The sequence below is a fragment of the Miniopterus schreibersii genome (genome assembly GCF_964146895.1).
Source record: "Miniopterus schreibersii genome assembly, chromosome: 11".
Taxonomy (NCBI): domain Eukaryota; kingdom Metazoa; phylum Chordata; class Mammalia; order Chiroptera; family Miniopteridae; genus Miniopterus; species Miniopterus schreibersii.
In genome coordinates this window covers 40,626,802-40,639,027 of record NC_138111.1, presented here as the reverse complement: position 1 = coordinate 40,639,027, position 12,226 = coordinate 40,626,802, and the positions used below count along the sequence as shown (strand labels likewise).

General features: G+C 43.2%; 1 protein-coding gene across 4 annotated transcripts in view; it reads left to right on the top strand.

Moving 5' to 3' along the window:
* TJP2 (tight junction protein 2) overlaps window positions 1–12,226 on the top strand; it is a 102,890-nt gene that overhangs the window by 21,590 nt on the left and 69,074 nt on the right. For 2 of the 4 annotated variants that reach the window (XM_081151908.1, XM_081151911.1), the window contains exon 2: window positions 659–779. The exons of the other annotated variants lie outside the window; for them this stretch is intronic. The gene's annotated coding sequence lies outside the window, so the exon portion shown is untranslated. The remainder of the gene's footprint in view (window positions 1–658; window positions 780–12,226) is intronic. 4 annotated transcript variants of the gene reach the window in all.

Genomic DNA, 12,226 nt, shown 5'->3' with positions numbered 1-12,226 from the left:
CAAGACGATGCTCTCACCAATTGAGCTACCCAGCCAGGGTGATTTACTCCAATTTTTGAAGACTGAAAACATTAGGGGCAGCAATTCTATTCCTAGATATAGATCTGAGAAAAATTAAAATACCCACATAGACGCTTGTGCATGTGTGTTCACAAGTGGAAACAGTAGAAACAACCTAAATGTCCATCAGCTGATGAAAAGATGAATGAAATATGATAATCTATACATCTAAATTTGATACATCCGTTATTTGGCCATAAAATGGAATGAAGTGCTGATACGTGTTATAGTATGGATGAAACTTGAGAATATTATGCTAAGTCAAAGAAGCCAGTCACAAAAGGTTACACATTATATGACTTCATTTATATGAAATCTCCAGAAGAGGTAAATGTACAGAGACAAAAATTAGATTGATGGTGCCTAGGGCCCGGGTGTGATGAGGAGAGGGAATTAGAGGATGGTGGGTAATGTTTAAAGGGGTTTTTTCTTTAAATAGTGAAGATGTTCTAAAATGGGTTGTGGGGATGGTGAATGTACTAAAAGTCATGCTATAAATGGGTTAATTGCACTGTAGGCGGTCTTCAGTGCGTTTCCCCAACATCTCACCCTGCCGGGAATGACCGTGTTGGGTTCCTGACAACGCTGTCTTTTTCAGGGTGAGGAGTACCACACGGTTGTCATCTCCCTGTGAGTGGGACTGGCACCCCAGCTGCACCTCCGGGCACAGGTGCTCCACGAAACACAGACTCACGCCGGCACACAGCCTGCTTCACCAGGTACTTGTTTCTTCTTGTCTCCCATCAACCTGGTTACTGGCTCTCTTCCATCAGAATCTGATGTCAATTATTTTGTGTCCTTGAGGTAATCAAGGACACCACTGTCAATGTTTCTGATAGAGAAATTGCTTACCATCAAAGAAAATGTAATTGTAACATCCTATTTACTAAAAAACATTTTGCCTGTATTTATGGTCTGAATTGATAGGTATAACTTTGGGTGAATGTTCACCGAGGTTCTTCCTGGCTAAAGCATGTAAGTTCAACTCCTGTAGTTCAGAATAAAGGCCAACGAAGTGTCTTGGTGTCTGTGGTTACAGGTCGTTCTGGTAGGTCACGTTTTCCCCATTATCTTTGAGGTAGCAGAGTTATGTAAAAGATGTCAGTCACACTGGCTTCTAAAGATTAATTATGTACATGCTTTTAGTGAAAGATTAAGAGCGAGTATTATCTAATTGCTGATTCAGTTTTAAGTACGAATTAAATGAGATTTACAGGGTATTAAGCCGTATTTTGACAGATGCTGGGATGTGTTTGTTCTTAGTTACACTCTAACCCCTGCTTGTGGACCAGTCTGCGATGGCTGCTGGGATGGGGCTGGAACTTTTCTCGTCACTTGTTTTGTCACTCCTGGTGGTTTAAGCTCGCAGCCCCTGGTGAGGTGGATTCCAGCTGCCTGTCAGAGCTGCAGTTTAGGGGAGTGTGAGTCCCCAAGCTCCTGCCTTCTAATTGCATAATCTCGGGCACACGTCTTAGTTTCTTTGAGCCCCAGACCCTGTAAAAAGGGAATGTTAACATGAAGCTAAATGAATTAACATGTAGCAAGCACTGGGCACATACCAAGGCTTTTCTGGGAGTCTAGTTGTCCAAATGGGTCCACTTTAGTGGGGAAGTCCTCAGTTTCCACTGCCCTGACAGGGCTGGGAATGGGTTGCTTATGAGATGATCTATATGGAGCTCTTAAAGGTTCCAAACATAAGAAGACATACTTGCCTGGGCTCTAGAAGTGGCTTTCCTGAAAGATCTCTAGGTTGGATTGATTGATGGAGTCAAATGAGTTGGAGGGACAGCATGGAATATGGCAAAGGGGGGTTGAAGCTGACATCATCTGGTGGAAGGAAGGTCTTTTATGACTTAAGCAGAATCACTCCTGATAAAGACCTTCCTGGTTCTGATTTCCTGCACTCGTAACCACACATTCTTCCACATCAGTTTGGTTTTCCCAAGGCAGTGCCTTACTCCGAAGCTCTTTTACGTATGAGCACTGAAGGGTGTCTTTCTAAGATGAATTAGCCTCTGGAAAGCTTGGGTGGTGAGGATTTTTCCCAGAGCATCCACATCTCCCTAGTTTCAGATCCAGCAAATATTTAAGAGCCTTTTATTTGACAGGCACTGAGTTTTCCCTCATATTGTTTATACTCAGAACACCCTGAGAGGAAGGTATTACCAGCTCCCTTTTGCAAATAAGGAAACTGAGATTCAGTGATTTTTAAATGATTTCTCCAAGCTTGCATAGCCCTTGCCTCCCAAGTTTGGTGAGATTCCTATAATACTAGCTGGTTTCTATACGACAAACTCCACAGAGCTTGAAGACTGAACACCTAAACTCAGATAGTAAACAGCTTTTTCTCAGTTCTGATCAATTGGTAGTGGCTGCCTGGAGTAAGGATTTGTAGGCCAGGTTTACTGAGCAAGAATGTTGAGATCCGTTAGCAATGTCTGGCATGGGTAGAGGAAGGTGCCTGCGGAAACTGCCCTGGACCTGAGGTTTCCGATCATCAGCCTCTAACTGTTCTGTCCTCCTTTTCAATCTTGGAGTCTGGAGAGCACTGTTTGCCTGGTGTTTCTTTCTTGATACTTGAAGGGGCTTTATGATCACATTTATGACATGTCAAAGGCATCTTTCCCTCTTTGCCTTCAGAAAGGATGTTAAGAATTTGGGCAGAGACTCACTTCCTAGACATGAGTTCTCATTGTTGGGTAATTTAGGTACCTTAAAGTTATCACCACCTCACCCCATAATATGGGCTTAGAAAAAGTGAGTTGTAAGTGAAAGCTTAAACCTCTTACTTCAGTGCCCGTAGGAGCCCCTCTGTAGTCCTCTCTCCCTTAGGGGCTCCTTAGTCTATAATAATAGTCGGGGAGCTCACTCCAGCAGCCAAAGCCCCTATAATGAACTGTATAAACCCAGAACAGTCATTCTCAAACTTCAGCCGCATCAGAATCACCTGGAGGGCTTATTAAAAACACGATTCCTGGGTCCCAGCTCCAGAGTTTCTGCTTAGTTAGGTCCAGGAATTTGCATTTCTAACAAGTCCCCAGCAGGCTGATACTTCTGGTGTCCAGACTGCACCTTGAGAATCACTAAGCATGGCTTAGTTTGTAGTTGAGAGCATGGGCTTGTTTGTAGATGGTGTGTGGCCCCTTTCCCTACCTGTGGTGAAGAGATTTGTCTTCAACATTTAATGAGCATCGCACACAGTGCTGCCTGAGGGAATCCTAGAGGGATGGAAGGCTTGCCCTGGGGGACATGGGACTTTAGTTTGGATCGGTAATTGCATTGCTGTGTGGAAAGGTCTGCACTCACCCCTGACAGTGCCTGAGGCATGACTAAGTGTGTGTGTGTGTGTGGGGGGGGGCTCCCTTGGGAGGTGGCATTTGAGAGGACACTTGAGGATGAAACCTTGTTGGCCAGGTGTGCAAAGAGGGGAGAAGAAACTCGGGAGCTGAGACTTCATCAAAGGGCCTGGAGATGCTGCACTAGGCTCCAAGAAGAGTTGGGTGCTCGTGCTGAGGATTCCATTGTGATTCCAGAATGACTTGAAGTGTCAACCCACAGTAATAACAGCGAAAGCTTTATGCTCTTGGTTTGGGTGCTATTCTGGTGTAGTTGGTACTGTGCCAAATGTTTTACCTACACAGTCTTCATTTAATTCTCCTACCTGCTTTGTGAGGTTCAACTATAATCCCGATTTGTATTCGTTTCCTAGGGCTGCAGTAAGAAAGTACCTCTGGGTGGGTAGCTTAAACAATAGGAATGTATTGTCTCAGTTCTGGAGGCCAGGAGCCTGTCAGGGTTGGCTCCTTCTGAGGATTATGAGGGATGGACTTGTTCCCGCTCGCTGTCCTTGGAGTGTCTCACTGTGTCTAGATTTCCCCTGTGTATAGAGACACCGGTCATACTGGATGAGGGCCTAACCTAAAGATATCACTTTAACTTGATGACCTCTGCAAAGACCTACCTCCAAATAAGGTTCACATTCTCAGGTACCGGGGGTTAGGAACTTCAATGTGCAAAGTTTGAGGAGTCACAGTACGACACATAAAACCGTTTTATAGATGAAGAAATGGAAGCTCAGGGAGTTTAGATAAGCTGCCCAAATCACATAGCCCTCAGGCTGAACCACGCAGACTGGTCATTTTTAGTTTTATAGGTCAAAAAAAAAAGTCAGATAGTGGCAATGTCATAGGTTAAACCCAAGAAGTAGCAGGACTGGGACTTGAAACATAGGTCTGTCTGACTTCACAGTTGTGCTCTTTCACCCTGTGGTTTCCTGGCTTCTAGCATTTTCTTTGTTTCTGCTGTTTCCTCCTGGTTCCCTAGGAAGAGCGGTGATATGGAGATAGGGGACCAAGCCACGAGCCTGTTAGTTAGAGGTGCTTGAGTTTCTGAATAAGATACTTTTAAAGTACAGTTTACAGTTTTCTATCTTATCTGTTTAAGAAGACCATGGGAAATTATGAAACATTTAAAATTCATGAAAGAAATAGGCCATATTTTTCAAGACGATGTGCTGTTTTGCTGTTAAAATGTTAAAATACCTGTAAATACACAGGTTATCTGAGTATAGGTGTCCGATTCTTAATTTCCTTCTCAAACCAGCCTAAATGTTTATAAACAGTGTGTTAGCCTTATACTTGTATTAGAAGTACATTTACTTGGAATTTTTTCAGCATTCAGGGATTTCAAGCAACCTAATTTTTAGCCATAGGGATTTAGACAAGTGGTTTTGTCAGGGCCCACACAGTAATGCCATGTTTTCCTAAGGATTTAAAATAAAAGAGCATTGCTTCAAATACTTGTCTATAAAGACTGACATTTTAGCAGTTCCAGCAGACTTTCATCATGAGAAATTGGTATTCCATTTAAGTGAAAGAAAAATAAAAATAAGATGGGTTCTTATTTTCCGATGCTTTTGCTATAGTCTAACATGGTTTCCAAGCAAAAATTAGAATGCATGTCCTTACTCATAAAATCAGCAAGACAAGTGTTGGCCACTTGGCCTGTGGCCTATCTCTGGAAATCTGAGATGTCTGGACAGTTTAAGTATAGTACACAGATGAGTAATAATCAAAAGCTAGCTTCTGAAACATAAAATGTTAATTATACTCCTGCATGTTGACTACAATCCAGAACCTAAGAATTAAACAATGAGTAGGGGATTGAAAACCCAGAGCTTGCTCTCTCTTACCTTTCACAGCCACATTTCTTTTTTTTTTTTAGAGAGGGAGGGAGAGAGAGAAACATCAGTGTGAGAGAGAAACATTGATCGGGTGCCTGCCACATGTACCCTGACTGGGGATTGCGCCTGCAGCCTGGGTATGTGCCTGGCCGGGAGTCAACCTCACGACCTTGGGGTGTGTGGGATGACACTCCAACCGAGTCACACCAGCCAGGGCCTCACAGTCACATTTCTCAAAGGAATTCTCCCTGCTTATTTTCCTTACCACCACCTGCCCTTCTCTCGAAGAGTTTTCCCTCCACCTATTCCAGCCACTTCGGGGTCTAGTAACTGGTGTCAGGTACCCTGTGGGCTTGCCCTGCACTGCCTGAGGACATTTTCATGGTGTCCAGTTCTTCCCTGGCTGGGAGTTGCTGTCTAATTTGCGATCAGCAGTCACAGTGCTGAGCAGCTGCCTGGGTTGGGCCCCTGGTGCTGTGGCTGTGTGGGGAAGCCCGGAGGCAGCTTCTTTTATGATTCCCAAATAACCTGATAAAACTGAGGTAGAGAATTTGCACCTAGCTCCTGGTTGAGAGGGATGTCCTCATTGGAGTCCTGATTTTGGTCCTTTATCACATTTTCATCAGCTGAGTGGTTGATGACAGCAGTTTTCAATTCAGCCACGTTTTTAATTTGTCTAGAGAATCCAGCTGTATAGTGAGATTAGACAAAACATCCTGGATGGGATTTCCTCGCCTAATCATAATTATATTGATATTTGAAATGATTGGTTTTTGAAAATGTAATTATTTTATTATTATTATTTGATATTGGTATTGTAATATAATTATGATATTCAAAAATAAAAATAATTATATATGATTATTTTTAATTTATTTATTACTTTATATATTTTTAAGGACACATACCAGTATTAGGTTTTTATTCAGTTTGTTATCTGACCAAGGTCTGCGTAATATATGATTATTTTTAATGTAGATGTTAAGTCTGGTTACTAAAATAACACTGCCAACCCACTTGGAAAGAGACTCATAGTCTGTAAAAGTTAAATCTGTCTCTTCTGATGGCTTTGGCTCAGCAGAGTACATATAGTAAGGAAGAGGGATACCTTCTCAAGATTTAGAACAAGAATGAAAATACTTTAGCAACTGAAGGATGGTTCCATAGAGGCAGAATTACATCAAGGAGAGAGAAGATAGGTAAAAAAATAGGGTGTTATCGGGAATAATAGCTAGGATTTCTTCCAAAAAGTAATAGAAAAGCGCTTTGTTTATGTGACTTACTGTACAGAATGTAAATCTCAGAGAGCTCTAAATCTCTTAGAAATAAATCTTGATTGATTTGTTTAAAAACTTAGATAATAACTTTAGAGGCAGGAAAAGCTGAAAGCCGCAGACATCCCCGAAACTGAGTAGATTTCGCTCTGTTAATCTCAGTCTCACTTCCCAGGTTAGCAGGGAATTTGAGGTACCTGCTGTAAACCTGACTGCACATCGTGGCTCCCCAGCCTGCTCGCTTCTCTTCAGTGCTCTGGGATGCAGCCTTGTCTGAGAGCACTGCCAGGCAAGCTTCACCAGAGGTCATGGGACACAGAGGCTCGGAGACCAAAGCCAGCTGTCCCGCTCACACCATTGATTCCATTTATTTGACTTGAAAACACACAGCAAGAAGCAAGGGGAAAGAGATAAGAACACATTAACATAATTAGGTTGGGCTGCAAATAGGCTAAAAGGTCCACACTTGTGGAACCCTGTGCTTGCAGTGGTCACATGTCCTGTCTTTCTGTGATGTCTGCTTTCCTGGTGATGGTCACAAAGAACAGAGTTGAGGTTGAACAAGGGTCTCAGCTCATAGAAGGTACCTGAAGCCAGCTCATGCTTGCTTATCAGAGGAATGCAGGGCAAGAATGCCTGGCCAGTAGCTCACCAGCGATCTGTGTTTAATCTGTGTTTCAGCTCAGAGTATACTGGGGCTAGACTTGGACATATTGGGTGTCACCAATGAGTGATCAATTTAGGAATGACATAGCTGACAATCAGGAGGTGACATGAGCTGAGCTTTATGTATTATTAATATTAAATAGAAAATATTTGTTATTAACAATAAAAGTTCTTGCATACACTATTTTATATTATATTATATCTAAAATGATATTAAATTTATGAATATATTTTGTGAAATATGATTACTATTTAAGATTTACTTTGTCCTTCCATCCCCTTCTATTAATAAGTAACTCTCTTTTGTTTCATTCTTTTCATCTATATTTAACACACAAATGCTCCAGTTATCCTGTTTATCTTTAACACATCTTACAGTTACTTACTATCGACACTAGATACATCTTATGAATTCCCTCTGAGTCTCACAAGCCACTTGCTTCCTCATTATCACTGCAATATAAATCTTAGGAGTGTCATCCATTTGATTTTTCTCCTGTCCTCTATACCAATTAAAAAAATAACTTTAAATAGAAGAATTTATGTAGCAGATTATAGTACTATAGTCATACAAATGGAACCTTGTGCAGATAAAAATGATGATATAGCTCTGTATTGCCATGAAAAAAGAGTCAAGCAATATTCTTATGTAGAATAAAAGGTAGCAGAAGAGCATGTCTGGTATAGTCCAGGTGCGTGAGGTCATGCGCAATATCTACATGTTTACCTGTTCAGAGAGGTACTTGGGAGGATGCTCCTCCAGTTACTAACAGCAGTTTGCTCCAGACAGTGACATTTGAATTGCATTGTGCTACATTTTTAAATCTACAGTATGGTTTGGGTAAACAAACAAGTATCATTTATATAAAAATGATAGAAATACAAATTATGTCAGCATACAAATACACATGTAAATAAACATAACAGAAAGAATTGTAGGACTAGACCTTTTCTTTTGTATACCAAAGACAACATTTTGCAGAGAGAATTATTTTCTGATCTTCAAAATGTTTTCCTTTAGTATGGTAATTTTTCTTTCATCAGAAAATCCCAACCCTGTCCCTTGAGCAGAATTTCCCAACCCTCCCTCATGATGAGACCCACCTGAGGGTGAATGTTAAAAATATCAATTCCCCAGACCCCTTTCAGACCTACTGAAGCAGAATCCCTGGGGACAGGTCTTGGATGCGTCAGATGATCGTTATCATCAGAGGAATTTAGGACTCTGTCCTATAGGAACAGAAATGTTACCAGCCACATTTTCCATTTTTATTGAATGTGTCCTGGAAGTGCCCTGTCCAGGCCCAGCTTCCTTTGTTTTAAGAGGCTGTGCTAATTTGCATGGCTGCCCTGGAAAACGATCTCTTTGCAGCATTTTTCTAAGGCCCCTTTCAGGTCTGAGACTTCTTTGAAAATCTAGGAGACTCTTCAACAACTTTTATCTGTTTGGGTAAACAGATAAACACCAGGGGAGGATGCTGGTGTTTGGGATTTGTGCCATTGTTCAGGGATACTGAATTCTTAGGGTTAGAGGAGTCTGGAGATAATTTTTTTTAAAGCAATTCAGGTGTTGCCAGAGGCCCCTCTGGTTTCCCTGGAGGACCATGTGCCTCATGCAGACAGTCCCCTGGGCCTCTCTGACCTCAGATTCCCTCCTACGCCTGTGAGATGAGGGCCTTTTTACTTAGTGAAAATGTTAACTTACTGATGTTTTTTTCAATAAGAACTTATTTAGGGAGGGGGAGCTCTGAAATCCAGTTAGACACCAGAATCACGTTTGAATCGAAGGCTCTAATTCACTGGCTCATAGGCTGGAGTCAAATGGCACTGGTGGCATCTACCTTTCAGTGTTGCACAGGAAGTTTCAAAGACATGATGCTGCAACATTGTTCAATTGCTGTGTCAGCAAAAGCCCTCTTGTGTTCTGTTAAAAGGAGCCAAAGGGAAACAACCATATCAACAAAGCCCCCCTCGCTCCAGGCGGTGGTCTCACTGCTGTAGAGGCAGTGGACACAGGGACAAGTGATGGGAAGGGGCTTTGAATCCCGCAGACCCGAGCTGGGATTCTCACCGACCCCCTGCTCCGAGATGACCTCTCTGCAGCACAGTTTCTTCATCTCTAAAGGAGGCAGTGATAGCAAGTATGCAGGGCACTGTGAGGAGTTACATTGAATGAGCTAAAAGAGTGTTTGAAAGCTTTTGGCACATAATATTCCTTTCAATGATCATTGTCTATCAGCATTTTATTTTTTCATGGAGGGTTAAGAAGTGGCATCTGTCCCTGAAAGAGTATGGGTTTCGTATAGTCTGTAATATAAACAGGAATAAAATAATAGAAGCTGTGGAAAAACGGAGCACGGTGCCTGTGAGGACCCAGGGCAGCCTGCAGGAGGGGAGGACTCCTGCATAGTGCAGAGCTCTCGTCCTAGCAGGGCCTATCTAGACCGGACTGCTCCAGAAGGTGCTTCTAGGATCTCCAAGCTTGGAGTTGAATCATGCTGTGCCTCAGCCCTGGTTGACCTAGCTGACCTTGACCTCTGCCTGAACACTCCCAAACCAGCCCCGTTCGTCTCCTTGGAGTCTGCGCGTGGGCAGCCTGGCACCATGAGGCCAGCCCAGACAACAGCCACTGTCTTCCAACCAGAATGCTCCACGCCAGTCCAGGGCTTGTAACCCACAGCTAATATTTTTGTGAACTTTGTGGCCAGCTAAACCCATCATATGCCCAGAAACACCATGGGGAGGATGCCAGTGTTTGGGATTTGTGTCATTGGTAGGGAGAGGAGAGGGCGAAGGGAAGGCATCATCCATTGAGAACTGAGAGCTTTCTCTCCCTGGAAGTGTCACTGCTTTGTTTTCATCACTCTTCGTTGTAGTGATAACAGCCATGCCAATGTTTTACCAATAATAATAATAATAATAATAAAGTTTAAAAGGTAAAGATATGGAAAATAGGCTCCTTTGCGTGTTTCGGACATTTCCCTTTCTGCTCTAGCTCCCCTCTAGACCTCTCCTACCCTAAGCAGACCACCCCCTGCCCCCATCTTTTCACACCTTTGCATTTCACAGTAAGCAAAACACTCAGCTGGACCCCACCTCTTCCTTTTAACTTAAACTCGGCGCTCTCTGGCGGGCACTGCTTTCTGGTCGCCAAGGGCTGCCTCCTACTTTAGATGGAAAGAGCCATCTAAGCAGGACCTGGCCCTGTGGTCCAGGAATGAGCTTGGCAGGGGCTCAAGATCAGCAGGCACAAGGAAAGGCCAGTGTGGCTCCAGGAAGTGAGCGTGGGAGAGCGGGGAAGGCAGCAGGTCAACGCGCGCAGGATTGAGAGGCAGCCTCAGCTCGGCCACTGCAACGAAACACCGCAGCCTGGGCGCTCACGTCACCCCTTGATTCTCTGCCTGTTACTCATTCCCTGTACCGGGAAAGCTTTCCCCCCTCTTTTTGTCTCACAAACGCATTCCTGCCCGTCCTTTAGGATATGTAAGTGACCCCATCTCTGGAAAGCCATCTCTAACCCCCGCCCCTCAGTCCGGGTGAGGAACCTCTTCTGAAAGCGCTCACACCACCCCGAGTCTGCCGGGATCTCAGCACCGACACCGTTCCCTCCCTGCCTTCCTTCCCATTCACTGATTACTGCAATAGACCGAGCTCCCACAGGTGAGAGCCTCCGTCTTTTATCAGGAGGTTCTGGCTCGACAGAAAGTGTTCAGTAATTTCTTGTTGAATAGAAGTTCTTTGGAGAAACAAATTCTCGGAGTGGGGTTCAAATGTGGCAACTCCACACGTGAAAAATGGGGACTGCAAATCGCTTCTCCAAAGGGTTGTATTGATTTATACTGCCACTAGCAGGGCTCCTCTTATCGACTGAATCATGTGTTTTCAACAACGATCTGAATCGGAGCTATTTATTGTGCCAGAATATTGGTATTTCTGCTATATTCGTAGTTCATCATTTGGAGCAATGTAGTCCATCAGGACTCTCTGCAATGATATTCTTTATCTACACTGTCCAATATTGTAGCCATTAGGTGCATGTGGCTACTGATTGAGCACTGGAGATGTGACTAGTGTCATTAACAAACTGAATTTTTCGTTTCCTTTCATTTTAGTTAATTTAAATACATCAAATATCCGCATGTGGCAACTGGTTATCATATTGGACAACACAACCCTAGAGAGAAAAAAGGAATAATTGGGCAGATGTAATTGCCACATTCTGGATTCCTTTCTTCCTTTTTTAAATGCTGGTGGTATAAGCTCCCTGCTAAGGTGTGACCAGTTCACAAATGCTGTCATTGTTATTATTACTCAGCGCCACCTAATTTGGGAAACATTTTTTTATATGGTGCTCAGATCGGGGGAGTAACACCTTACATCAGGAATACAACCGAAACCTCTGAAGTCTGGAGACCTGAAGGAAACTGGGAAATGTTACTCACAGTGCTTTTTACTCAGAGGCATGCACTTAGCTGCTCCGAAGGAGGCCAGGAGCCTGACACTTACCGAGAGGCATCTGCTGGACTGGTTTTTCCAGGCCAACTGCCAAACTTGTTTTGCTTAGGCAGGAAGTGAAGCAAGTTTTCAGGGAGAGAGCCCAACATCTGCATCCTATCAGACCTTTTACCTTTTACCTTCTGCTTGGGAGCCTAGGCGCAGTTTTGCATTTCGACTTAAGAGAATGAGCCGAGTGGGCTGCACTTTTTTCTCTTACAAAGTGGTTTCCTTGAATTTCAAATCCAAAGTCATATTTTTTAATCATTGTACCTGTTTTGATTCTCCAAATAATCTGCATGCCCTTAAAATAAGGAAGCTTTTATGTTGGACAATTCTTTGTACATAGAGGTCTCTAAAACGAATGAATGTACTGAGTTGAATTAGGTGAATCCTACCATCAAGTATCTGTGACCTACTGGTAGCCTTTTAAAAGTTGACGATGGGGGGTGGGGGAGTCTCAATCTCTTTATTGGAGTTGTTGGAAACGTGTCAAAGAGATAACCTGGAGTATATTGACTCAAAAGTCATGCTTTATTCTTGAACAGCA